The 26,184-nt window shown below is 43.1% G+C and overlaps 1 protein-coding gene across 1 annotated transcript in view; it reads left to right on the top strand.

The window, feature by feature from the left end:
* Nucleotides 1-26,184, top strand: part of USF2 (upstream transcription factor 2, c-fos interacting) — a 243,371-nt gene that overhangs the window by 111,856 nt on the left and 105,331 nt on the right. The window lies entirely within an intron of this gene.

Here is a 26,184-nt window from a genome sequence, read left to right as displayed (position 1 = left end):
TCTACATGAGTCATTTCAGAGGAAAGTCCAGTTTTATAGAGTGGCAGGGTCTTTTTTTTACTAATCATTATTCTTTCAAGCTTTCTCTCCTTTCATGAAAATTTGAAAGCCTTAAGAGAAACTGTGTTCATTAAGTCATATCATAACCAGACTTTGGTTTAAACCGCTTTCAGATTTCTTTCTGTTGATTTTGGCCAAGTGGAGTCAGCATCAACTGTGTAGAGCAAGAAACTTGGTAATGATAATGTTAGGCATATAGGTGGGGATCTAAGCTGGGCAATATTTAAGCTAACAAGTTAGAATTCATTTCTAGAGCTGTGCAAATGATTGATTTTCTTTTGTTTCAGGATTCTAAACTGGAGACGTCTGGTTATAAGTTTTTTAAGATATTGAGCTTTGCTACTCGACAAATTTACCACATTTCTAATGTGACCTGCCATGGTGCCTATTTATTTTATTTAAATAGTCAGTCTGTGTTTTGATGTTTAGAAGCCAGTTAGAATAAAAATAAAATGTGTCATTTTGAGTGTTTCCTCTGATACAGCTATTCTCATTAATATACTTAAAATGTTTACAAAACAGAAGACAGTTTTATTTAACTGCTTTCCTCTTTTGTTTCATTCCTTCTCACTTCCACAAAGGAGGAAGTTTAACTTTTCTTCATAGCAGTGTTGATGTTCTTCGTGTTTCACCATTGCAGTCATCACACTTGGGTTATCTACCTGCAGGTAGCCCTCAGTCGGCCCGAATACCAGAGACTTAGTGTTTCTGTGTCGGTTGCTGTCACTCCAGGACTGACGTCAGGTCGTCAGGGGTATAAAAACAGGCAGCCGACACCATTACATCAGTCTTTCTTGCCGAGGAGCCCGAAGCAGTTTGCAAGTGCCAGTCGGCCGCTACCTGAATTTTCTTTTACAAAGTGATTAATCCTGAAGTCTTCTAAAGCTAAGTACCCCATTGGGGATCCTTTTTTCTTGCTCTAACCGATGTCAGAAAAAGTTAATAATTGTCTTGCCTGTGGAAAGCAAATACCACATAGAGATTTTCATTCTTACCACGTCACCTGTTTAGGCCCAGACCATGATGTACCTCGCCGTCAGTTTTGTGCTTTGTTCAGCGCCCAAACCATTCGTCGTCGGGCTCTCATTGTTGCTAAATACTTTCGTTCTCGATCTCCTTATTCTGAAATGGTGTTGGTAAGCCATCCGACTACCGAAATTCCGAAAGAGTAAAGATAAAGACAGAGACAGACCGCATAGGTCCAAAGCTGCAGCTGACGCTTCCGCTAAGCTAGTCGCCAGTTCGCCGGTACTCAGTGAGGCTCTTTCGCAGCCCCTGATGCTCGCTTCTGTGGATTTGCAGGCCTCAACCGAGACCCATTCGGAGTCCATTATGCTGCAAGACTCTTCTTCGATTATGGAACCTGCGGATGTCTCTACCTTGGATGGGCCCGGAGCCGCTGTGCAGGCACTTCTGAGGCAATTCTTTGCTCTACCGATGTTCGACTTAAACCGACGACTTCTTTTTTATCTAAAACTATCGAGTTTTGTAGGCCTACAGTACATGCCTCAAAGACAAATGCTTAGAATGGCTGAAGACCTTATTACATTAATTAGGGGAAGTCAGGCTTCACCTGCTAAGAGGAAAAGAGACCAGTCCTCTGCATCTTCTACAGACCAGGAGTTTGATGACTCTGAGGTATCTGATTATGAAGATATGCCCTGATCTGCTTTTGAGGATTCAGATGCAGAGGAATCCATTTCCTCTGCCTCCCCTCCAGAGGATTTTTCTTTTGGTGAAACCTTACATACTTTAAGAGAGCATTTCCACTGGGGATGCCAAGACTATCCCCAGTCCAAAGTCCAAAAAGAAACTCAAAGAATTCCTAGATTTGCCACAGCACAGGCCTTTAGCCATACCCCCTGTCCAAGAGGTTGTTGATGATGTTTTCATGGAAACCAGTCTTACTCCTGATAGTTTACCTCCTGCCCCTAGGAAACCAGACAGGTACTACAGAGTACCTGACTCACACACATTTCTTTTCAATAATCCTACTGCTGACCCAAAGATCATTTCCCAGGGGCCTAAAGATATCAAGGCAACTACGGCCAAGACTCCCACCCCTTTGGGCAGGGATTCCAGAGCTTTAGACAGATGGGGTAAGAAGGTATATACCTCTGCTATTCTTGCTGTTAGGGCACTAAATTGTCAGTTTCACATGCTGAAGTGCCAGCAACATATTATGGAACTTATTAAACAAAAAATGACAAGCTTAACAGACTGTGCAGAAAGTAAGGAATTGCAAGAGCTTGTGCACTTTGCAAGCCAAGTCAGCAAGCATACTTTGCAGTGTGGCTTTGACGCCCTAGAGGTATCTTGCCTGGCAGCAGTCACTGGTTCTGTACTGAGAAGACATGCTTGGCTCAAGGAGCAGACCTTGCCAGACCATGTCAAATCAAAGTTACTAGATGCTCGTTTGAACAAGGACAGTTTGTTTGGCACCAAAGCAGAAGAGGTTCTCAAAAAGATGGAAGAAAAAGCTAAGTCTATGCAGACTGTAAAAGAATTCTTACAAGTGCAACCCCCTAGATTCAGTAGGCATTGCCCTTCAAAACACTGGTCCTTTCCAGCCCCCTCAAGGCCATCTCAAACCAGACCCATGGGAAACAGGCCTCCCAGATCACAGTCTCAGGGTATGCAGAGATCTAAGCAATGGAGTGCCCCCACCCCCAAAGCAGGGAGTGGTAAGCCACCTCCCTATGGAAAAAATTCACAATGACTTCCCCTCTCCACTCCCCCCTCTGCCCAATTGCTTGTGCCCCTAGGAGGAAAACCTGCCCTTCATGCAAAGAACTGGATGTCCATCACTCGAGTGTTCACCATTGTATCCCAGGGGTACAAATTTTACTTCAACTCACTGCCAACCCCAAGAGGGTTCCCAGACCTTCCTCCAAACCAGTGGGCAGAGGCTCAAAACCAAGTTCTATCCCTGCTATCCATCAGAGCTATTCAGTCGGTTCCTGTGGAACAGATAAGTCAAGGATTCTATTCCAGACTCTTCCTGGTACTCAGAAAAGACGGCTTTTGGCGCCCAACCCTGGATCTTTCAATTATAAACACCTTTCTGGTGGTACCAAAATTCAAAATGCTTACCCTGCAACAGCTCCTACCCATGCTAGCCAAAAATTCCTAGTCAGTCACCCTAGACTTAAAAGAAGCCTATTTGCACATACCTGTAAGGGAGTCTTGCAGGAAGTATCTTCGTTTCAGGACCGGATCAGTGCACCATCAGATGTCCTTCAAGAATGCAACTGCAGTCATAACATATGGGTTGTCCTGCCTCGGGCAGCCCTCGGTCGGCTAGATTCCAAAGTCTGGGTCCGACGTCGGCTGATGTCGCATTTCTCTCCGACGTCAGAGCGGCTGGAGTACATAAGCATCAGCCGACGCCATTTTCTTCAGTCTTTCTTGCCGCACGGTGCCCGAAGCAGAAGCAGTTCGCAAGTGCCGGTCGGTCAGCTCCTGTATTCTTCAATTCCGAAGTCATCAAAAAAGCTAAGTACCCCGTTGGGGACCTTTTCTTGCCTCAGCCGATGTCAGAAATTACTGAAAAGGTTAACAATTGTCTTTCTTGTGGTAAACAAATACCTCATAAGGATTTCCACTCTTACTGTCTTCCTTGCCTTGGCCCAGACCACGACGTCTCGGCCTGTGTAGCCTGTGCTCGCTTCAACAAGCGCACTCTCAGGCGCCGGGCGGAGTTCGCTGAAGATTTTTTTCGGCGAAAAATTTGCCTATACAATGCCGTTGGAGCTTCCGACATCGCAAACTCCCAACAAACGAAAAGACCGGGACCGACATCCTTGGCCCACGTCTACCACCGACTCCACGCCAAAACCTACCGCGAGTGCTCCGGTTCCTCCTGAGACGGTTTTTCCACCGCTCCGAACCGAAGGCACCGCATTACCGACGACCCCGATTCCGGATATCACTCCGACGCCAGTTATTGATTTTCCTCCGAATATCGAAACCGAGGAAATGCCCGAGACCATTGCTGTAGATAAGGTCACTCCTGCACGTGGAGCTGCCAGGCCTCCTATGGCCATGTCTATTAAGGCCTACGCTAGGGCTAAGGCGGCCAGCAAGACCAAGCATCTTTCTGCTAAAGCCTTACCTCAGCCTACTCCAGAGACACAAATTATGACTATGGCTGCTGACTTAATTGCTATGATTAGAGGTTCACAGGCCCATCCTGAGAGAGGCTCCCAGCCTCCTTCTGATAAAAGGCCCCGGGTTGAACCCTCTGACCCTATTCCTTCAGATGAAGATTCTGAGGACTCTGTCCACTCTGATGGCCAGGAAGAGCTCTTCCAGACCTATGAGGACTCGGATGCAGAGGATTCCATCCCCTCGGCCTCCCCTCCTGAGGATACTTCTTTTGGGGAAGTTCTGCATACCATGAGGGAACATTTCAAGTGGCAAGGCCAGGAATATTCTGATTCCAGAAAGCGCCTTCGGACTTTCCTTAAAAAGCCCCAGCACAGGCCCTTAGCTATTCCTCCTGTGCTTGATGTTTTGGATGATTTATATTCTGACTCTAGTGTTACCCCTGACTCTCTCCCTCCTGCTCCAGCCAAGCCAGACAGGTATTACAGGGTCCCTGAAACACATTCCCATTTATTCAGGGCCCATACTGCTGATTTGGAAACTATTTCCCAGGGACCTAAAGGTGTTTCAGCTTCCACCTCTAAAAATCCTTTGCCCTCCAACAGGGAAGCTAGGTCATTAGAGAGATGGGGTAAAAATGTTTACACCTCCACTACTTTATCTATGAGAGCTTTGAATTGCCTTTTCTATATATTACAATATCAGGATTTCCTGTTAGAAGATTTACAGAAAACATTGGTCTCTCCTGATCCTTTAGACAGGAAGTCTTTGCAGGAAGCTGTACATAACTCTCAGCAAGTAAGCAATCACTTCCTGCAGTGTGGATATGATGCACTGGAAGCTTCATGTAGGGCAGCTATGACAGGGGCAGTCATTCGTAGACATGCATGGTTAAAAGATCAACCTCTACCAGATCATGTAAAGGCAAAACTTCTGGATGCACCTTTGGAAAAGAACAAGCTTTTTGGTGCTAATGCTAAGGATGTGTTAAAGTCCATCGAGATTTCCTCCAGGTTCAACCCCCCAGATTCAGTAGGAATTGGCCTTCAAAAAACTGGTCCTTTCCTAATCCTGAAAAGTTTCAAAGGGGTAAAAACGGACGTGGCCGAGGAAGAGGATAATACAGAGGTCCTTACAGGGGACGTCAATGGCAGCCAGCAAACCAAAGAAGTGACACAGGGGTTTCACCTGCCCCACAACCACAATCTCAATGACTTTCCTCTACTTCCGCCTACCAGGGAACAAATAGAAGCTCCCTTGGGCGGGAAATTATCTCTGTTTGCAGACAATTGGCACAGACTGACAAAGGACAAATGGATTTTGGACATTATAGACCGAGGTTACAGGTTCCACTTTCATACCTTACCAAGAAAACAAGGCATGCCAAACCTACCACAAAACCAGAGGGCAGAGGCTATCAAGCAAATCTCTGCTGACTCGGATGAAAGCAATAGAAAGAGTTCCACAACAAGAACAAGGCCAGGGGGTTTACTCAAGACTGTTCCTTGTTCCAAGAAAAGAATCTCAATGGAGACCAGTACTGGATTTGTCCGCATTAAACACCTTTCTCATAGTACCAAAGTTCAAAATGCTGACTCTACAGCAACTCCTTCCCATGCTGGGCAAGGGGTCTTGGCTGATTACTCTGGACCTCAAGGAGGCATACCTGCATGTCCCTATCAGACACAGCTGCAGAAGATACCTCAGATTTCTTGCAGGGCCAGAGCATTATCAATTCTCAGCATTGCCATTTGGCTTATCTACTGCCCAGAGTATTCACAAAATGCCTGGCTTCAGTAATTGCTCATTGCAGGCTCCAGGGGATCCAAATTTACCCGTACCTGGACGACTGCCTCATACAAGCGGACGACAAATTGATGTTGACAAAAAACTTGGACTATGTCATACGATTACTTCAAGCTCTGGGATACACAGTCAACTTCCAAAAGTCAAGACTTCAGCCATCCCAGCAAATAATCTTCTTAGGAGCCAAATTAGACACAGCCTCTCAAATGGCTTACCTAACAGAAGACAAGCAAGAGAAGTTAACTCATTATTTCAAAGGTTTGGCAAAACTTACCCAGATGACTGCAAGGAGATTCCTACAGGCCCTGGGTTACATGGCATCCTGCATTCTCCTGGTTCCATTAGCAAGACTACACATGAGAAAGCTTCAATGGTACCTAAAAGCCTATGGTCTCAGCACAGCAACAACTTAGAGACAACCATACCGCTCATTCCATGCCTACAAAAGGAATTCCTATGGTGGGCCTCGGTAAGCCAGGCAAACACAGGTATGTCATTCAAAAAACCACAGATAACACAGACCATAACCACAGACACCTCAGACCTTGGATGGGGGGGCGCACATGGAAGGCAGGTGTATACAAGGACAATGGTCTCCAAAGGAAACACATCTGCACATAAACCAAAAGGAAATGCTGGCAGTAATGCATGCCATCGAGGCCTTTCAACACCAACTTCAGCAAGGCCATTTACTGATACGGACAGACAACACCACTGTGATGTGGTATATAAACAAGCAAGGGGGCACCCATTCTTACCCCCTTTGCAGACTGACAATGCATCTTTGGGAAAAATCACTGAGCCTAAACTTTCACTTACAATCCCAGTTTGTTCCAGGCAAAGACAATGTGCTGGCGGACAGCCTAAGCAGGAATTTCACAGATCCACACGAGTGGAGGTTACATCCGAAGATCTTCACACAGCTCACTTCGACATGGGGCAGGCCAGAAGTAGACCTATTTGCCTCTCACCTCAACCATCATCTACAAAAATTCTGCTCAAGGACATACCATCCACAAGCTTGGAAAATAGATGCTCTCTCATTCAACTGGAACTCCCTAAAAATCTATGCATTCCCACCTCTGCCACTGATGACCTCAGTATTACTAAAGATCAAAGCAGAGAGACCCAAGGGGATCCTAATAGCTCGGACTGGCCAAGACAACACTGGTATCCACTACTACGGAGCATATGTCACACCAAGAAGTGGGCCCTCCCCAATGGCCTCTACTTTTGACTCAACACAACTTCAAAACAGTGCATCCAAACCTTCAGACACTGCAGCTAACAGCCTGGGAGATCCCATGAATAATCTCAACCTATCTCTCTCCAAGGAAGTTCAGCGGATACTAACAGAGGCTCAAGCCCATCCACCAGAAAGGTTTACTTAGCAAAATGGAAGAGATTCAGCATTTGGAATACCAGCAAGGGACATGATGCATCATTATTGAACATCCCACTCATCCTGGAATATTTGGCAGATATGCTAAAGAATGGACTCTCATATTCTTCCATAAAGATACATGCATCAGCTATTTCAGCTAGATATAACACTGATCCGCCTGTCTTTTCACATCCTTTGCTAAGGCAATTCCTCAGGGAATCAAGAACATTAAACCACCAAGAAAGGCTCCAGTGCCAGCCTGGGACCTCAATTTTGTCCTAGAAAACTGACTCTACCTCCATTTGAGCCAGCAGCTTCAGTTGACTTGCAATTTCTCTCATGGAAGACAGCTTTCCTGTTGGCAATTACCTCAGCAAGAAGGGTTTCGGAACTACAGGCCCTAATGGCTATACCACCGTTCATAATTTTCCACAGAGACAGGGTTTCATTAAGGACCAACCCTACTTTTATGCCAAAGGTGGTATCTAGGGTTTCTTTAAATCAAGCTATTCATCTGCCTGCTTTCTTCCCCAATCCTGAGAATAAGGGGGAAAGACTGTTACATACCTTGGACATTCACAGACAACTTCGATACTACCTGGACAGAACCAAGATCAGTAGAAAGTCTGACCAACTTTTTGTGGCTTACGCCCCTGCAGTCCAAGGAAAAGCAATTTCGAAACAGACTATTTCAAAATGGATTGGACATTGCATCAAATTCTGTTATTCATTTCATGGAAAGACTGTTCCAGCCAATGTCAGACCACATTCCACCAGAGCTACAGCCACCTCTACAGCATTCTTTAGAGGGGTGTCTACTAAGGACATTCTAGAAGCTGCTACATGGAGCTCCGTGCATACATTCTCCAAACACTGCAATCTCCCTCTATACTCCAGATCCAGAGCAGGCTTTGCTACAGCAGTCCTGCAGGGTTTGATTGCCACACCATCTTTTTCCTAGAGCATTCCTCCTCCCCCAGCTAAGCTATGGTATTCTACCCATATGTTATGACTGCAGTTGCATTCTTGAAGGACATAGTACAGTTTTATATCTACCATAAATGTAGATGTCCGATAGATATGCAACTGCAGTCGGATTTTCCCTCCCTCCATACCCCTCCATGCCTAGGGTCCACTCCTATCCCTGTTTCTCGTAGCTGGGGATATCTGTTATGGTGTATCTGTTTATTGCTCATTTACTTGTCTGGAATCCTGTTTTGTCTTCCAATTTGATTTCAGCCTTCCTTGGAGGGCACCTGGCATCTGGGGCAAGAAACACTGAAGAAAATGGCGTCGGCTGATGCTTATGTACTCCAGCCGCTCTGACGTCGGAGAGAAATGCGACATCAGCCGACGTCGGACCCAGACTTTGGAATCCGGCCGACCGAGGGCTGCCTGAGGCAGGACAACCCATATGTTATGACTGCAGTTGCATATCTATCGGACATCTACATTTATGGTAGATACAAAACTGTACTTTCTCTGCACTTCCCTTTGGCTTATCCACTGCACCCAGAGTATTCACAAAATGTTTGTCTCCAGCCATTGCATACTGCAGGCAGAGAAATATCCAAATGTACCCATACTTGGACGACTGCCTGATTCAGACATACAGTCAGGAGTTGCTGTTCCAGCACCTGACATTTGTGAAAAAACTTCTCACTTCCCTGGGGTACCCCATCAACGAAAGGAAATCAAAACTGGTACCCATTCAAAATATTGTATTCCTGGAAGCAAGCTTGGACACAACATCCCAGATAGCATTCCTCACTTCAGAAAAACAAGTTTATCTGACAGCCTACTTCAAACAATTGGCTATAAGAACCCAGTTATCCACAAGAAAAATTCTGCAGGCTCTAGTGTTCATGGCCTCATGTATAATACTAATTCCATATGCAAGACTGCATATGTGGAAACTTCAATGGTACTTAAAAAGTCTTTGGTGCCAACATTCTCAGGACCTGGAAACAGTCATTCCTATCATACCCTGTCTAAGGACAGAGTCTCTTTGATGGGCAGACACATGCAACCACAACAGGGGACTGTCTTTTACTCAACCCCATGCCACCCAGACTCTGACCACAGATGCTTTAGACTATGCCTGGGGGGGGCACATATGGATGGCAAGTGCATTCAGGGCCACTGGAGCCCAAGTCAAGTTCATCTGCACATCAACCAAAAAGAGATGCTAGCGGTGCAGCATGCTGCAACAGTTTTCCGATCCCTACTCTCTCCAGGACACCAGCTTATAAAAACAGACAACACCACAGTTGTGATACATCAACAAGCAGGGGGGGAACTCATTCGTACCCACTCTGCAAGCTAGTCATGGCCCTGTGGAACACGGCCTTGAACGTGCAGGTCCAGCAGCAAGCTCAATTCCTGCCAGGCAACCAAAACTCCCTGGCAGACAACTTAAGCAGAAATCTCCTAGACCCACACAAGTGGCAACTAGAACCCAGCACATTCAACCTTCTGATTCAGTGTGGGACCTCAGTGGCGGATATCTTTGCCTCTCCCTACAATCACCAGCTCTGCAAATTCTGCACCAGAACACCTCACAGCAGGGTCTGGAAAGTGGATGCCCTATCCTTCCAGTGGGCAAACCTCTCAATGTATGCCTTTCCCCCTCTGCCCCTTCTCTCAAGAGTATTGCTCAAGATAAGACAGGACAGACCAAGGAAAGTTCTGATTGCCCCAGACTGGCCATGCCAATACTGGTACCCACTCCTGCGCAGCCTGGCACCTACACCAGAGACCCAACCCTGCTCTCTCAGCAGGGGAGGGGCAGATTTTGCATCCGCAACTGCAAATCCTAAACATTGCAGTCTGGCTTATTCCTTGAATTCTTCCCCAGTAACCAGCCTAAGCAAGCAGGTGCTGGATGTCATCCTTGAGGCCAGAAGACCCAGTACAAGGAAATCCTATGCTGACAAGTGGAAAAGGTATTGCTGCTGGGTTCATTCCAAAGGGGAGGACACAACTCTGCCCTCCCTATCTCTGATCCTGGATTACTTAGCAGACCTACTCCACATAGGCCTATCCTTCTCCTCTATTAAGATCCATGCCTCTGCCATTTTGGCTCATTACAGCACTGAGATACCTTTTTTCTCTCACCCTCTTATCAAACAATTCCTGAGAGGGGCTAACAACTTAAGGCCGCCAAGGAGAGCACCCACTCCTGCTTGGGACCTTAACTTTGTACTGGAAAAGCTCACACTACCTCCTTTTGAGCCTGCAGCGTCAGCAGAGTTAAAATTCCTCTCTTGGAAAACAGCCTTGCTTCTGGCTATCACTTCAGCTAGAAGAGTGTCTGAGCTACAAGCACTTATGGCTGTGGAACCCTTCATTATTTTCCATGCTGACAGGGTTTCCCTCAGGACTAACTCTTCCTTTATGCCTAAAGTGGTGTTCAGTGTGGCTCTAAACCAATCTATCTATTTGCCAACTTTCTTCCCTAATCCTCAAAATAAAGGGGAAAGGATCCTGCACTCCTTGGATGTGCACAGACAGCTCAAATTCTGCCTTGATAGGACTAAGCGCCTACAGGATATCTGACCAGTTACTAGTCAGCTTTGCACCAGGGGGTAGAGGGCAAGACCATTTCAAAGCAAACAGTTTCCAAATGGTAGCGCACATTGCATCCATTTCTGCTACAAGCACCATGGGAAATCGACCCGTCATGGGGTCAGAACACATTCCACTAGGGCAACTTCTACCTCTACAGCATTCATCAGGGGAGTCCCTACCAGGGACATCCTGGAAGCTGCTACCTGGAGTTCTGTACGCACCTTCACCAAACATTATCACCTGCCTATCTTTTCCAAATCCAGGGCGGGTTTTACAACTGTAGTCCTGCACGGCATATTAGCCAGCCCCAATTCTTCTTGACTGCCTCCACCCTTCCTCAGCTTTGTAAATCAGCCCAAGTGTGATGACTGCAACAGTGAAACATGAAGAACACATAATACAGTTGTGTACATTTACCATAAATGTAGATGTTCGAGTGTATTCACTTTGCAGTCCTGGTTTCCCTCCCTCCAGCTCCCTTGTCTTTCTCTCTCTCCTCTATTTGTCTTTTACTCACCCCTTTCTGTGGTGTTGCTATTGGTATTTACTTTTTACTGGTGTTTTCCCTCCACCATAACTTAGATCCCTATTTGGGGGGGGGGGGGGCTTCTGACATTTGGGGCAAGAAAACTGATGTAATGGCATCGGCTGCCTGTTTTTATACCCCTGGCGACCTGACGTCAGTCCTGGAATGACCGCACCTGATGCAGAAATACTAAATCTCTGGTATTTGGACCAACTGAGGTTTACCTTCAGGCAGATAACCCATGTATGATGACTGCAACAGTGAATACACTCAACCATCTACATAAAATACACAACTGTACTTTCCTGTAAGGGATCTTGGTATGTATTACCCTTCTGCCTCTCACACTAGGCACACTGCTGGGAGAGAGAGAGAGAGCATAGCTTCAAATTTTATAGACCACTTGAAAATCAGTTTTTACAATTTGATGGTTAAAAGGTAGTTTGTAGTGGATTACAAAATATTTTATTATATCCCCTTATCCTTTTCCTACAATGCCTAGATCTTTTGCATTTGAAGGAGGGCCATTGTTATACATAGAGCTGCATTGTAATTGAGAGAGCAACCATTCTTTACAATGTTGTGAAGTGGGCTGGAATGGGGTGGTTCCAAAACAGAAATGGGTAAAGACACTTTGCCATCTCATTAAAAAAAAAAAACTTAAGACAGCTTTGTCTGTCCACACATGGATCTTGAATGTCTGAAGTATGCACACTGATGGTGCCCATTTTTCCTTTAAATAGGAAACTTTTTTTTTTCTTTTCCCAAGCGTGACACCAGTACTATTGGTCTGTAGTCATGTCTGGCCTGAGAAGAGTTCCCATGTTTTCCAGGTGCCTAGTCCTAGCTGTCATGGTGCTTATGGTGAAAAGTATTTGCATTTACTCATATCTGAATGACTATTTGATTCCTGCTCAGCCACTCCTTCATTAGCTGAGAACTTGCAATTTTTTTTTTTTTTTTTTTTTTTTTTTAAACATTTCTTGAGTCTTTGGGTCAGTGAGATGAAATCAGATTAACCTCCTTCTTAAAAGAAAGTGTGGTGGTTTCACTGGGTTTAGTTCTGGAAAGTGTTTTTCTTGTCCAGAAAAGCTCTAGAATTATCTATGTTTTCAGAAGTATCGTAACTGTCAGTGATGATATTTGTGGGATTATTTATCCATGTTTAGCTATCCTTATGATAGTACAGAATGTCGTGCTTCACTTGATGAAATGTTAATATTGCAATAGGAGATTTCTGCAGATTAGTTATATGACTCACTAAAACAGGTGTCTCCATCAGTACCATCCCTTTTCAAGGAATAATGGATAAGTCCGGATCTGCATCAAAGCAGTCTGTTTCAGACTGCTGTTGTAACACACGTTCTGAGAATTGTTGTATTAGACAGTTATTCAGATGCTCACTTTGTTGGCTTTCACAGCTTGGATGACCCCATTGCTCGCCTGGAGTTTCATATTGAAAGTGATGATGCGGTTGGTTTAAGTATTTAGGCTGTTTAAGAATTAACAGTTTCCAGCAGAATTTCAGGTAGTGACCAATATCCCCACAGTCATTAATAATATTCAAGGAAGCTTAATGTCATCTCAAGTTCTTTGTCTAGCAGTGTAACCGATGAATCTAGGTTCTTCGTGGACCTTCATTTGTCACGGGGGACAATGCTGTGCCAAACAGTCCATCATGCACTTATCTCTGTCCCAGATAGTTCATTCCTGTGTTTGTCAAAGATGTCGGGGACTTGTAGAGTGAAATGGAATGAGACAGCTTTGCATTTCTGGAAGATGCTAAGGGCTTGAGGTTCTACATGAAAACTCCACCATAGTATGGCAAAACGTTGAGAAGAAAAATTTGGCTGTGTACTTTCTCTAATTTTTTTAATTGATAAGGTCCTTTTAATGGCAAAAAGAGGAACCTTTTAGATGTTTCGTATTCATCAGGGCTGCCTTGGTTCTCTATCTTCATGAAGACAACCTATAAAGCTGTTCTTGTCTGTTTTGTGTAAGATCTTCATTAACCATAAAAAGAGAATATTTTACTGGTGCTTCACGTTTCAGAGGTTAAACTTTTAATCTGAAAGTCTTGCATGAAGCCATGAAAACCAGAACTATAAAATTAGTTGTGAAGTGTGAAACATTTGTCTTTATGTGCTTTTCAAAGTTTAATTATTTTAGGTTCATTTACTGGATGTCCTGGATTGTGTGTCTGATTTGCTTGCTAAAGGTTTGTTTTGCTTTTGGTAAGCCACACTATGCTGCCTTGTCATCTGGTTTGCACTAGGAATTTTCCTTCTCTTCTTACCCTGCATTGAAAGATGCTCCTTGTGGGAGTGCTTGTTTTAATCTTACAAATTCAATTCTTTGTATTTGTCATTTTTTTACTTTAGAAAAAAATGACAGTGCCCTCATTTGAGCCTGCTGTTTTGTACTACTTTGAAATTTGTAACAACGAAGCAGTCCTTAGTGTATACTACATGTAGGAGGATTTCAAAGTTGCAAGCTATTACAGCTTTCAAGGTTTACACTTATTTGTAAGGATAGGTGGTCTTGACTGCCAGTACCTTATTGTTAAGGTTGCAATGGATGTGATCTTGATTAATAAGATCTTGCTGCCATTTTGTTCTTGTACTCAAAATGGACATGGAATTTAGTTGATTTGTCAAGGTCACAAATTGTGACAGCTTGATTATATCCTAGACCCAAAAAGATAAGGAGGTTAAATGGACTTTTTTGTGTCCATTCGGGTTAAGATGGCGATACGTAAGCAGACTGTGTATGATTGGATTGCTGGCTGTGTTAGTCGCATCTTTGGCTTTAATTCTTTTGGGAAGGTTGTTCAGGACCCTCTCAGGGCTCATTCTGTTGGGTGCTTTATCTGTGTAACTTAAATAGGAAAATGGCAATCCCAAGGGCCCTCTCATGGCCCAGTCTTGTGGGTGCAATTACTTGTGTGGCTTAAAGAGAAAATACCCATTCCCATTCCTGTGTATGTAATATTAGTCTGCTAACTAGATCTTTTCCCCTTGTAGTCCCTTATTCATATCTGATTTTAGTATTGCCATCCTTTCATCATGTTTTAAATATTTAATGAATTTCATAGTTTAACTGTATGAAACCAGAGCCAGCATCCTTTTTCAGCTTGGTGCCTTCTATGGATAGCCGTTGAGAGCCATTGCTTTGTGTGGTGTTATTTAGCTTAATTGGTTTATTGGTATTAATCACAGTTTTGTATTCTTTCATGAATATATTCTGTTTTGAGCCACTTTTGGACATAAGAGATGGGGTTGCTCCAAAGTAGTCTTAATGTTGTTACAGTGAGTTTGGACTTCTTTGTTGATGCAACAGGGTGTTATGATGCCCTACTTTATTATTTATATAGATTATTTATTTGTACAAGTGTCATATGATTTACATTCTTGTTATAACTTAATTTGACCACATTTTATTGTAGTTTTACATTTCATTCTCAAGTTTTTATCGTGGTTATTTAGATTCAAGTCCCCCATAAAAGGAAATTTTTTTGCATTTATTCTGATGTTAGTACAGCATTTTGTACCATATTTCTTCTGGCATCAGTACATCTTAAATTTTTTGTTGGACATTTCAGTATGATTTATAACACTTTGGTAAACCAGTACATCCTAGATGGCTTAGTGGTAAATTGCTGTGGTTATGGTGTCTAGGGTCCTGGTTTCAAGACTTGCAAGGGCTGATTATATTTTTTTACAGGGGTCCAGGGAAGTAAATAGTGTGGGAAGAAATAGCCAGGGAATTGTTATGGCTAGGCTTGTATAGGCCCTAGGGCCGATAGCCTAGTACCAACATACGAACATAACCTTTATTAATCTGCAGAAAGACTTAATTGATATTGTATTATTTTTTGTAATTATGCATGTAAATGCATACAAGCTGTGTCCTTAGTTCATGAAAAAAAAAAGAATCGTGGATTGGAAAGCATCATGGAGAGTTTACGTCAAATTATCAAGGACCTTACCCTTAAGATTGACCTGGATTTGCATTATGTCTAATTCTTGCACTTAAACACATTGCAGATTGTTTACTCCTTTCCTTCTCAGTTAAGTAATATAAGTTTTGTTTATGGATTTTGTCAATCTGGTGAGCCACTTGTTGTTTTCTATAATTTAATAAAATAAACAGGCTTTTTGTGAATAATTGAATAATGTGGTGAAGACCGTAGCTAATTTAAAAGTGTAATTTATTCTAAGCCAAACTGTAACCTCTCTTTTCATACGAATATCTAATTTTTAGGCACAAAACAATAATGGAAGAATCCAACAGTGCCTGTCAATTATACTGAATAATTTTGTGCATAATTTAAGGAAATTTTGAGACAGCATACTTCCAGAAGCTATTGTGACTCATGCCCAGAAGACTGTCTGCCATTACATGACAATCCATCAAGGAAGATTGGATTTCCAAGAGCTTTGGCAAGTACCCCTTCAGTATGCAACCACTGTTTGAGTGCTGTGCCTTGGAAGGTGGGTGGGGTGGTATCAAGTTCACTCAACAAGAAAGTAAAGGGAATAACTGAATCTTTTGGGGAAGTTATACTCCACTCAGCTTTTAATATTAGACAAGAAAGCAGTCTCAAGTGAAACAATTTTCAGAAGAGAATTTCAGTGAGTGATACCAGTCATTAAGACCTGGCTGTTAAAGTAGATTCTTTTCATCCCTTTTCCGCATTCTAGCATGGATAAGTATTACTAACCCTTGTCAGTCTTCTTCAAGAAAAGATTGAGCAGACACAACAATATTAAAAGAACATAAGCTCTTTTCTACTTAAAACTTCCAGTCTTGACAAATTAGAAACATCTAAAAGGTTTTTCTTTTTGGTATTATAAGGACTTTGCTTAGTAAACTAGATATACAAGTGTAAAATGTGTATGCTTTTTTTCTAGGGTGCTGCTCTTAAAATGACATAGTGCCCCCCAAATAAATATTTCTGGAATCATCAGGTGGTACATTGAATTTTTGTCAGCATGGCAGAAGATTGTTCTGTTATAAAAACATTAAAAAGTGAATGTATGGAACAGCAACTGCAAATTGCTGAACTCACAATTCACTTCATTCCTTTTACTAAAGCTTTTTGGGATCTTAGACAAGCCAGTCCACTCATTTGGAAATATTGTCCTTAATGAAAAGAATGACTTGTACTGTGATGAGTCTGTCTACTTCTGAAATCTGGAAGCCTATCATTAATTAAAGGACAGTTCCAAAACCTCTGTAAGGATTTCAAAATGCCAGTAGTATAAACATATTTTATAAGAACAGTTTCAATGTATTGAATATCATGTTGGTCTACTACAGTATAAACAAGTTCCTAGAAAGCATGAACTCTCATCTCTCAACAAAGCTAATATTTTAAATCATTCTGAGAATAGATGTTTGTAGTGCACGAAGTGTCATGATTATCCTCTGAAATTGGGTAAAGAACAGGCTTGTTAAGCACTTATCTGATGTTAGGAACATGTTTAACAAGGTTTTGCTGGGCATCGCTCACCAATGCTAAGCTGTAATATTGTGCTACAGTATTAACAGTTTAAGCGATCAAAAAAGAGATTTAAAACATTAAATATTTAATTTCTCTCTCTTTTTGGGACTGAACAAAGTGTATAGCTACCTGTTTTGCATTTTGGTTTTCTCGCTGCTGCTCATTGGTGGCATTTGTCTGTGTATAGCAGTGGTCTGCTACAGCTTTCAAAGCTCTAGAAAGAACATTTCCCACTCCTCTTTTAAGCTATTGTAGTATATGTAAGCATTTTAAGCTCCATATACTGCAAAGAATAATGTTTAGGTCGGCCTGATCATAACACTTTTTATGTGTGTTTTCAGTAGAGGTTCATAGGTACTTACTGGGCTGTTGATCATGAGGGTGTATGTCAGAACAACAAAAACGCAAACTCTCGAATGCTCACATGAGCAAATAATCAGAAACTTGAAATTGGTATTGTGGGGGGGTTGCGCCCCCCAAAACCCCCCGCTAAATATATATTCCTACTCTGAGATCACACTACAGTGAGTAAAGGGCAAATACTCTGATCTTCACTGTACTGCGATCCCAAAGTACCAATTTCAAGTTTCTGATTATTTGTTCATGTGAGCGTTGGAGAGTTTGCGTTTTCGTCATTCTGACGTAGACCCGATCATGATTCCTGACAGCAAGTGGATACATGGTGATCAAAGGACAGTTCATTGTTGACATAGCTTCCAGGATCCCTCTCATCAATTTTCAGGGGTGCATTGTCAGTGTGATTACTTCTATAAGGGCAGTCATGCTTTCAAGGTGAAATTCATAACATGCATGTCTTGAACACATAACAGATTATGATTGGAAACTTACCCTTTACTACTTTGTTGTTCAGCAGTACCCTGTCTGTGCATTGCTGTCTGAATTGAGTGGCATTTCTTTATTGATGTTCCGTAGTAATTATGCATTTTGATTCACACCCAGCAGCAAAAATGGCTAAATTTTGTGATCTGTCTTTTATTTCATTCTGTAATCCTTTCAGATGTGGTGTTTATCTATGATAAAGCACACTAATACAGCCGTGTGCACTAAATACACTGTTAGTAGTCATTGCAAATGGAAGAGATGAATTGTGCCACCGATTGTTGGAATAACTTAAACATAGCACTGTAATCCTTTCTGTGTATGTTATGATCAAACAAATGCTGATGGTAAATGGCAGCTGTAGCCTAGGAAATGAGATGGGAAACTGCTATGCTGAAGTACATCTTCCTGGGTCCTTGAATCGTCACTTTTGTCACAGATTTTCTATTCTAATGTATATAAAGCTTAATGACTGCAGAAAATACTAGGACCCAAGTAATTCTTAAAAAAAAAATAAAAGATCTGCTTATTATAATGGGAAGGCAGTCTTGAAGTCCAGGCAGGTGTTGAGTGTTTGAGTTTCAGCCATGGTTTGTGCATTTTCAATTCGGAACAGGGGCATAGTAAAATGCAGTCCTGCCAGCATGTTTTCAGGCACCTATACTTGTGTAATACTGCCCTACTCTCAGAAAGTAAAGACAGTGAGTCTAATGTTGAAGTGCTGAGTGTGGAAATGTTGGATGTGTGAAACTTTTCATAAGGTTGTGGGCATCCCGGAGGTGAAGGGGAGGGGGAGTGGTACATTTCCGTCTCTCAACATCCAATAGTTAGATATACATAGTCTTGCAGATAAGAGGGGAGCGAATCACCTGTTTGGTTAACCAAGTTTATAAGATCATAGGAAGTTACTAGGCTATTGGCCCTGAGGCCCTTGTAAGCCTAGCCAAGAGTTTAGCCCATGTTTAGACAAGTCAGCACTCGATGATCCTGTCCAGCAGGGACACGGGTGGAATCCCAGGGATGTATTTTCTGTTTCCCATCTAGTTATCCAGGTTGCGCTTAAAAAAGGGTAAAGAGGTACTCTGCTTGATGTGGAGAGTGAGTCTATTCCACAGGTGGGGGAGTCTCTGGGACACAAATCTGTCCAGCCAACAAGTCCTGTTGATGTCACAGACCAGGTTGTACAGGTTACTCAAGTGGAGCTTGACTTGCGGATATGCAGCAGTCCCATCAAGGCAGGGTCTGAGATTGCATTGTATACCAGACGGAGATATTCTCTGAAGAGTCTGCATGAAACTTAGTAGAGGGATAGGACTTTTAGCCTATCTGTGTATGGCAGACTTTTGAGGCCCTGGATTCTCCAGGTGAGGAACCTCTGTGGTCTGTCCAGCTGCTGCATGTGCGTTGTGAGGTACATGCCAAACGGGGCATTGTACTCAATAATGGGCCTTATAAGGGAAGAATACAAAGATGTTATGACCTCTTGGTCCCTGGATAAGATACCCTTATGTATGAGGTGGGCCATGTAGAAAGCATTCCTTACCACAGAAGCAACATGGTCAGAAGTCGGGTTCCTATCAACCTGGGTGCCCAAATCCCTCACGGATGATTGCGTGGTTAGGACGTTATTAATGTGATAATTTGTGGGACGTCACTCTCCTCAAAGGGGATGATGCAATTTTTGGTGTTCAGCTTGAGGCCATGTTTCTCGCACCAGTCATTTGTTTGGATAAGACCCTCTTGGAGAATGTCCACATCACCAGGGGAATTGATGACTGCGCCCAGCTTGCAGTCATGTGCAAGCTTTGAAAGCAACTTACAAGTGCATCTCTTAAGAAGTGTTGGGAGAAGTGAAAAACAGAGGTTTCAGCATTTATTAAAGCTTGCCCCTCGGTAGCCTGGATGTTACCTCAAAAGCACTAAAAAAATTAAAAGCACTATACCCTCACAAACTCCGGTTGAGTACCTTGTTCCCCATTGGCCCCATTTTTCAATTATAAAGGAATTCCCAATACTATTCTAACATGTCCAAAGGTTAGTTGTCAATCTCCTCTCCAATCCAGCTGGTGAATCTGGGAATCTTGAGGCAATGTTACAACTGCCTGATGTACACAGACATCCCTCTCCTCCTCCCAACAAATTCCAGCACATGTGAGAGATGCAACCATATAGCCAAACTGGAGGCTAAGCTCTCTCAACTCAGTACTGGCGTAACCAGTCAGGAGGAGAAGGAAACCACACTCACTACAATTCCAGTCTCACATAGACTTACCACGACAGCAAACCAAACACATAAACACACAAAAACATACTCGGAGGCTCTAAATAAAAATCTGCCTAAGCAGCAGAGACCTCCAAAGCAGACACCCAAGCAACCGCTACCCCAAAACAAAACACTTGCAACACATAGCTCACAAAGCCAGTGTGCCGAACAGTCACAGCTCTTAAGGCTAAGCAACAGACCTGATACACTTGTAATAGGAGACTCTATCGTCAGGCACACTGACGTCCCGCTCACCAGGCTGAACAAGGAGAAGGTCACGGTGAGCTGCCTGTCGGGCGCTAGGATCTGCCACATAACACAAGCACTCAGGTCACTCCAAGGCAAGTACAAATATGACTCGGTCATTGTCCATGCTGGTCTGAATGACCTGAGACGTACTTCCCTGGACTACATGAAAAGAGACATAGAGGAGCTCTCTGAGCATGTAGCCCAGGCTGGTATGACCCTGACCTTGAGTAGCATCTTACCCTCACCAAGAATGATGCCACAATATGAAGACAAGATGATCAATTTCAACAATTGGCTTAAGTATTGGTGTCATTCAAAGGGGATCCAACGCCTGTCAGCCTGGGATGACATGCACGACAAGCCACGATGCTTCGCTAGGGTCGGCTTGCACCTGTCACCCTGGGCTTTCGGATATTGGCAAAGGCTCTTGCCACCCCCATAGTGCCTTTTTTAGGCAAGGCTCAAAAAACAAACCCACCTCCATAGGTATCACAAGGGATAAGAAACTAAGAGTAATGCTACTCAACGCCAGAAGTCTAAACCTCAAGATGCATGCACTCGAAACTCTCCTTAGCATGGAGAATATCGATATCTGTGCAGTAACAGAAACCTGGTTCAAGGCTCCCGAGAGCACCCCAGCACTACCAGGTTATACCTCATACCATGCTTTTCGGCCCCAAAACATGGACCGAACCACAAAAGGAGGGGGAGTATCAATATTCGTCAAAGATACCCACACCTCCAGGTTGGTGGCACAGCACGAAGCATCAGAGACTATCCATGTGCAACTAACAGTGGGTAAAACTGCCTTCCAGTTTATAGCCTGCTACAGACCACCCTCCCAAACCCAGGAACCCCATTCGGCCTTCCTGAGAACACTGGGAAATATGAAGGTGTCTCCAAACACCATTATATTGGGCGACTTCATCTACCCAAACATAGACTGGGAGCATTACTCTAGCTGCAACACCCTAGCCCAAAGGTTCCTAGAATTTATAAACTCATATTCTATGGAACAACTTGTTACTACTCCCACAAGAGGGAAAACATACTGGACCTGATCATCACCAACATGGGGACTCTATGCTCCAGACCAGATGTGTATCCCTCACTGGTAAGATCAGACCATAAACTAATCTCACTGGATATTCACATCCCGACCCCACCCCCTGCCCAGTAAACCACAGTGAAAAACTTCTCTAAAGCAAATTTCACACTCCTCAAAACTGAGGTGGAATCCTTCAAAGCCCCCGGGCCTGTGGAAAATAAGGCCCAGACCGCAGAATCCTTTATAAACGCATTCTATGAACACCTTCAGGAATGCATGGATCATGCAATCCCAAATAAAACCAAGACCCAATCCTCCAAAGGCAGACGTCCTGTCTGGTGGACCCCAGCCATAAACAAACTATACAATAGGAGGAGGAAGCTACTACATGATAGAGCAAAATCCCAAAAAGGGAAGGCATCTCTGATCAGTATTAGCAAAAAACTATGGGCACTCATAAAATCGTCTAAGGCCAGCTTAGAGAGAAAAGGTGCACAGGACACTAAGGATAATCACAAGGCTTCCTTTAGTTATGTCAGGAACCTGGGTGGTAATTCCCAGATATGCTCAGAATTAGTCCAAAATGACAAAAAATACACCGAACCCACAGACATTGCCAACATCCTAGCTGACAGGTTCAGCGCAAACCCCCCCCCCCCAACCAAAAGGGCAAATATCTATCCCAGCAGTGTGCTGCCCCCCTGACATCTCAGATGCTCAGGTAAGAGCCGCCCTCCCCAAATCAAAAAAACACAGCATCAATGGGACCAGATGGTTTCCCGGGCTGCGTCCTACATGAACTCCAAGAAGAGCTAAACCTAAACATAAAACTACTGTTCAATCTCAGCCTTACTACAGGATATGTACCCAAAGAGTGGCGTACAGCAACAGTGGTCCCTCTCCACAAAGGTGGTGCCTCAACAGATCCTGGAAACTATCGCCCCGTAAGCCTGACTAGCTTGGTCTGCAAAGCTATGGAAAGGATCATCATGGACCTCATAAATAAAGATATTGGGGACCTACGGACACTGGATCCTACCCAGTTCGGCTTTGTTAAGGGCAGATCCTGCCTCTTAAACCTGTTCGATTTCTTTGAAACAGTCACCAAGGCCATTGACGAGGGGAAGGTGGTCCACACAGCCTACCTGGACCTCGCAAAAGCCTTCGATACAATACCCCACTCGGGCATTATAGATAAGCTCACCAGCTTAAATATAAACCCCTATGTCACTAGATGGGTTGCAAACTGGCTCAAAGACAGAACCCACATGGTTAGAATTGCTGGAGCCATGTCAGACTCCAAACCAGTTACAAGTGGTGCCCCACAAGGCTCAGTCCTGGGACCTCTTGTTCGGTATATATTTCTCGGAGGTACAGGCCAACACGGAAGGACTGTGGCTGACCAAGTTCGCAGATTACTGCAAACTGGGCGCCATAATCGACTCTCCAGCCGACACAAGCATCCTCCAAAAGGGCCTCATCGAAACAGACAACTGGTGCCAGAGCCATGGCCTCAAGCTAAACGCCAAACAGTGTATAGTCATCCCCTTTGGCAAAAACAAAGTGCCCACAAATTACCACATAGGTGATAATCCATTAAGTACGGAAGAAGTAATTAGGGACCTGGGGACCCAAGTTGATAGCAATCTCTCATTTGACAACCACGTGGCCAAAGTGGTTAGAAAAACGTTTTATATAGCCCACCTAATCATGAAGGGGTTCACATCTAGAACATGGGAGGTCATCGTGCCTCTTTACTCATCCCTCATCAGGCCCATAATTGAGTACAATGCCCCTTTTGGGATGTACCTTACCAGACATCTGCAGCAACTCAAAAGACCCCAAAAGTACCTCACCAAGAGGATCAAAGGGCTCAAACAGTTGCCATATGCTGCCCGGTTAAAGAAACTCCAGCTCTACTCAGTGGCATACCGCCTGCTCAGAGGCGATCTGTGCCTGACGTATAAAGACATGTCCAACCCGGAATTAATGGACATGCTGCACCTCAGAAAATCCAAACCCCATCGTGCTATGCGCTCGAGAGACTTGAACCTCAGCACTGAAATAAATAGGACATGCTGGAGGGACAGATTCATAACCCAGAGGCTCCCTTCACTCTGGAATAAAATCCCAGTCCAGGTTTGGCAGAGTCCCTCATTGACTCTCTTCAAGAGGAATCTTGAGGAGTGGATGGGAGATCGTAGGTTTACCCCGGGTATCACTTCTGTGTCACTGTTAGAGGCACAGTATACTAACCTCAAAAAAGGGCATAGCAAAATTAATTTAAAATAGGTGGCGAAAGCCAAACACACTCTGACTAGGCTTATAAATGCCCTAGGGCGGATAGCCTAGTATGAACCTGATTTGTCACTTAGGCATACAGATAACTTTGGCTAAAAGACATTATTCTGCTGTTAGCATTATTAACAGTAAGCCAAGCCACCTTTCAACTTGCCTACAAGTTTGATACCATAGACATTCCAATGATATAGGAGTCAAGTCATTGTTGTTAATGTTAATGGAAAGCAATTATTTTGCTCCCAGAGAAACGTCAGTAAATTTTAGAATCAGAAATATGGATATTTGCTTGGTGTCTTTATCCTTAGCATTATCTATATCAGATGGTGCCATCTTGTGGCTGTTTGCTAAATTACAAGCCATTTATTTATAATACACAAGATTGTATGATGCAAATAATTTAGCCTAATTCATTCCCTCCAGTGGAGTTGTGAATGATTGCACTCTTCCACTGGTTTCATTCTGAGCCTTTTGACCAAAGTCCTGTTATGTCCCTGCATTTCAAACAAGTGTCACTGCCTGTAAGATCGTGTTAGTAAAGAAATGCAAATGACAAACTTTTCAGCACAAACCATTTTTTATAGTGGTTGAATTCATTAGCTCCATTGTCTGAGACTGAATGCTGTAAGTCACAGTAAAGACAAAAATAATGTATTGTTTTGTAAACACCTTACATTTCCTAAGCAACCTCACAAGGTATGCATTTTGTTTATACTGCTGTGAGCTTTCATATGAGGCTCAACAGTTCTATTTGTGTCGCTTGATTCTTGACATATTTTAGAGAATTATGAGAATTATGACACTGTATAAACAGTATATGAACAACAAGCAGTATCTCTTTAGCTGCACTATGCAGAGGTTAAATACTAATGTGTTGCTCATTATGTAAACGTTATGATGAAATCTTTCAGTAGCTTGTGTGTAGCATGGTTTTGGAATTATTAATGCAAATTTGAAATTGCAATTCTAAATGCTTAGATATGTTACTTGGATGATCCTAGAGAAATGAAGTGTCACTAAGATAATCCCATAGAAACATCTGGTAATATCACTAGGGTTTAATAAGGTAAATAAAGTATTAGTTAGCATCCATGTGCAAGTCTGTTATAGAATGTGATTTGTCAGTCAAAATCATTTAATGGCCATCGACCATTTAGCATAGTGGCAGACGTGTAACTATTGCTGGTAAGCCAATATTAACTAGTGACTAAGGAGATAGACCTTCTGAAACTTTTCATGGAGCTCCCCAGCTCTCTGTGTCAAACAACTAGCAACTTGGTGCTCAGTGGTCAGTTTTGGGTGAAGTGGTGTGAGACTGAGCAGACAGTGCCAGTCCTCCTCCTTTGGGGCAGGGAGTGGCTTATGCCATTGCCAGGGAATACACACAGCTGTACAAGTTGCTTTGCTGCCCACACTGGCCCAACAGCTTTAGGAGTGGAAGACTGTACGCATTATGGACCCATGTATGGGATTGCGGTCTGAAACTCGCAGCAACTTTGAATGCTCAGCCCTGTTAACACATAGGGTGGCTTGTCTTGACAGTTTCAGCTTCTCTCTATAGCAGTGCCATGTTCTTGTACATAGGATTTAACCTTCTCAGTGCAATGACCACACAAGAGGAACACCACAATGACAACTTGCTGAAGAGAGAGAGAAAGGACTTGCTTGTGAACAGTGTGGCAGGATCTCACATCTTGGTGCAAGAACAGATGGGCCCACTAGGTCAGAGCGACTGAAGTGGATGCAAGGGGGAATAAAGTGAAGGTAGTATAACTGCATTTAACGTGTATGTTTTGTTTTTGTTGCATTATTTATCAGCACAACAGCTAAGCTGCAGGTTGCTTGATTTGAGTTTGCATTTAGACTGACATACACATAAAAATAAAAGATAAACATACTTTTAAGTTCTGCATGTTAACTTTGATGTCTGGAGTGTGTTGATAAGTTTGAGATTATTAGATTTTACTCGTCTTGTATGTATGCATACAAATGTTGTAGCACACATCATAAGTGTGACGAGTCCAGATACCAGTCTCTTAAAATCAAACAGCTTAATGTCCATTTACTCGATTATTCTTGATTGTGACCAGTGTTGAGAAATTGAAGAAGTCACTGTTCAGTTGGGCAAAAGTTAAGGCTATTTAGAAAGCTAAGACAGCAAAGAAAAAAAGGTAGTGCTTTAGGATAACCTGCGTGGATGACTTGGTAAATGACTGGAGTATTTTACAACCTGCAATAAAAGTGTTACCGTACCACTACCACTCTTTCCTCTTCATTTCTTTTCCATTTTATTGTTTATTTCAACATCACGTACTTCCAGTACATTGGAAGGAAGACAAGATATGAATACATAGTTAATACTCTGAAAAAATGGGGGGAAATGTTGGCTGTGTGCCAGATAAGCTTATTATTTTTCATTTTTCCCATTTTAGTGCATTTACCTTTGTGATGTGGGGTACATATTGCTGCATGTACATTTCACCTGTTTAGAGTAACTGCGCAGTTCTGTGATATATTTAAGGAATTA

Source organism: Protopterus annectens, chromosome 8.part0, assembly GCF_019279795.1.
Source record: "Protopterus annectens isolate FY-2018-M chromosome 8.part0, PAN1.0, whole genome shotgun sequence".
In the NCBI taxonomy this organism is placed as follows: Eukaryota; Metazoa; Chordata; order Ceratodontiformes; family Protopteridae; genus Protopterus; species Protopterus annectens.
This window is presented reverse-complemented; position numbering and strand designations above follow the sequence as displayed.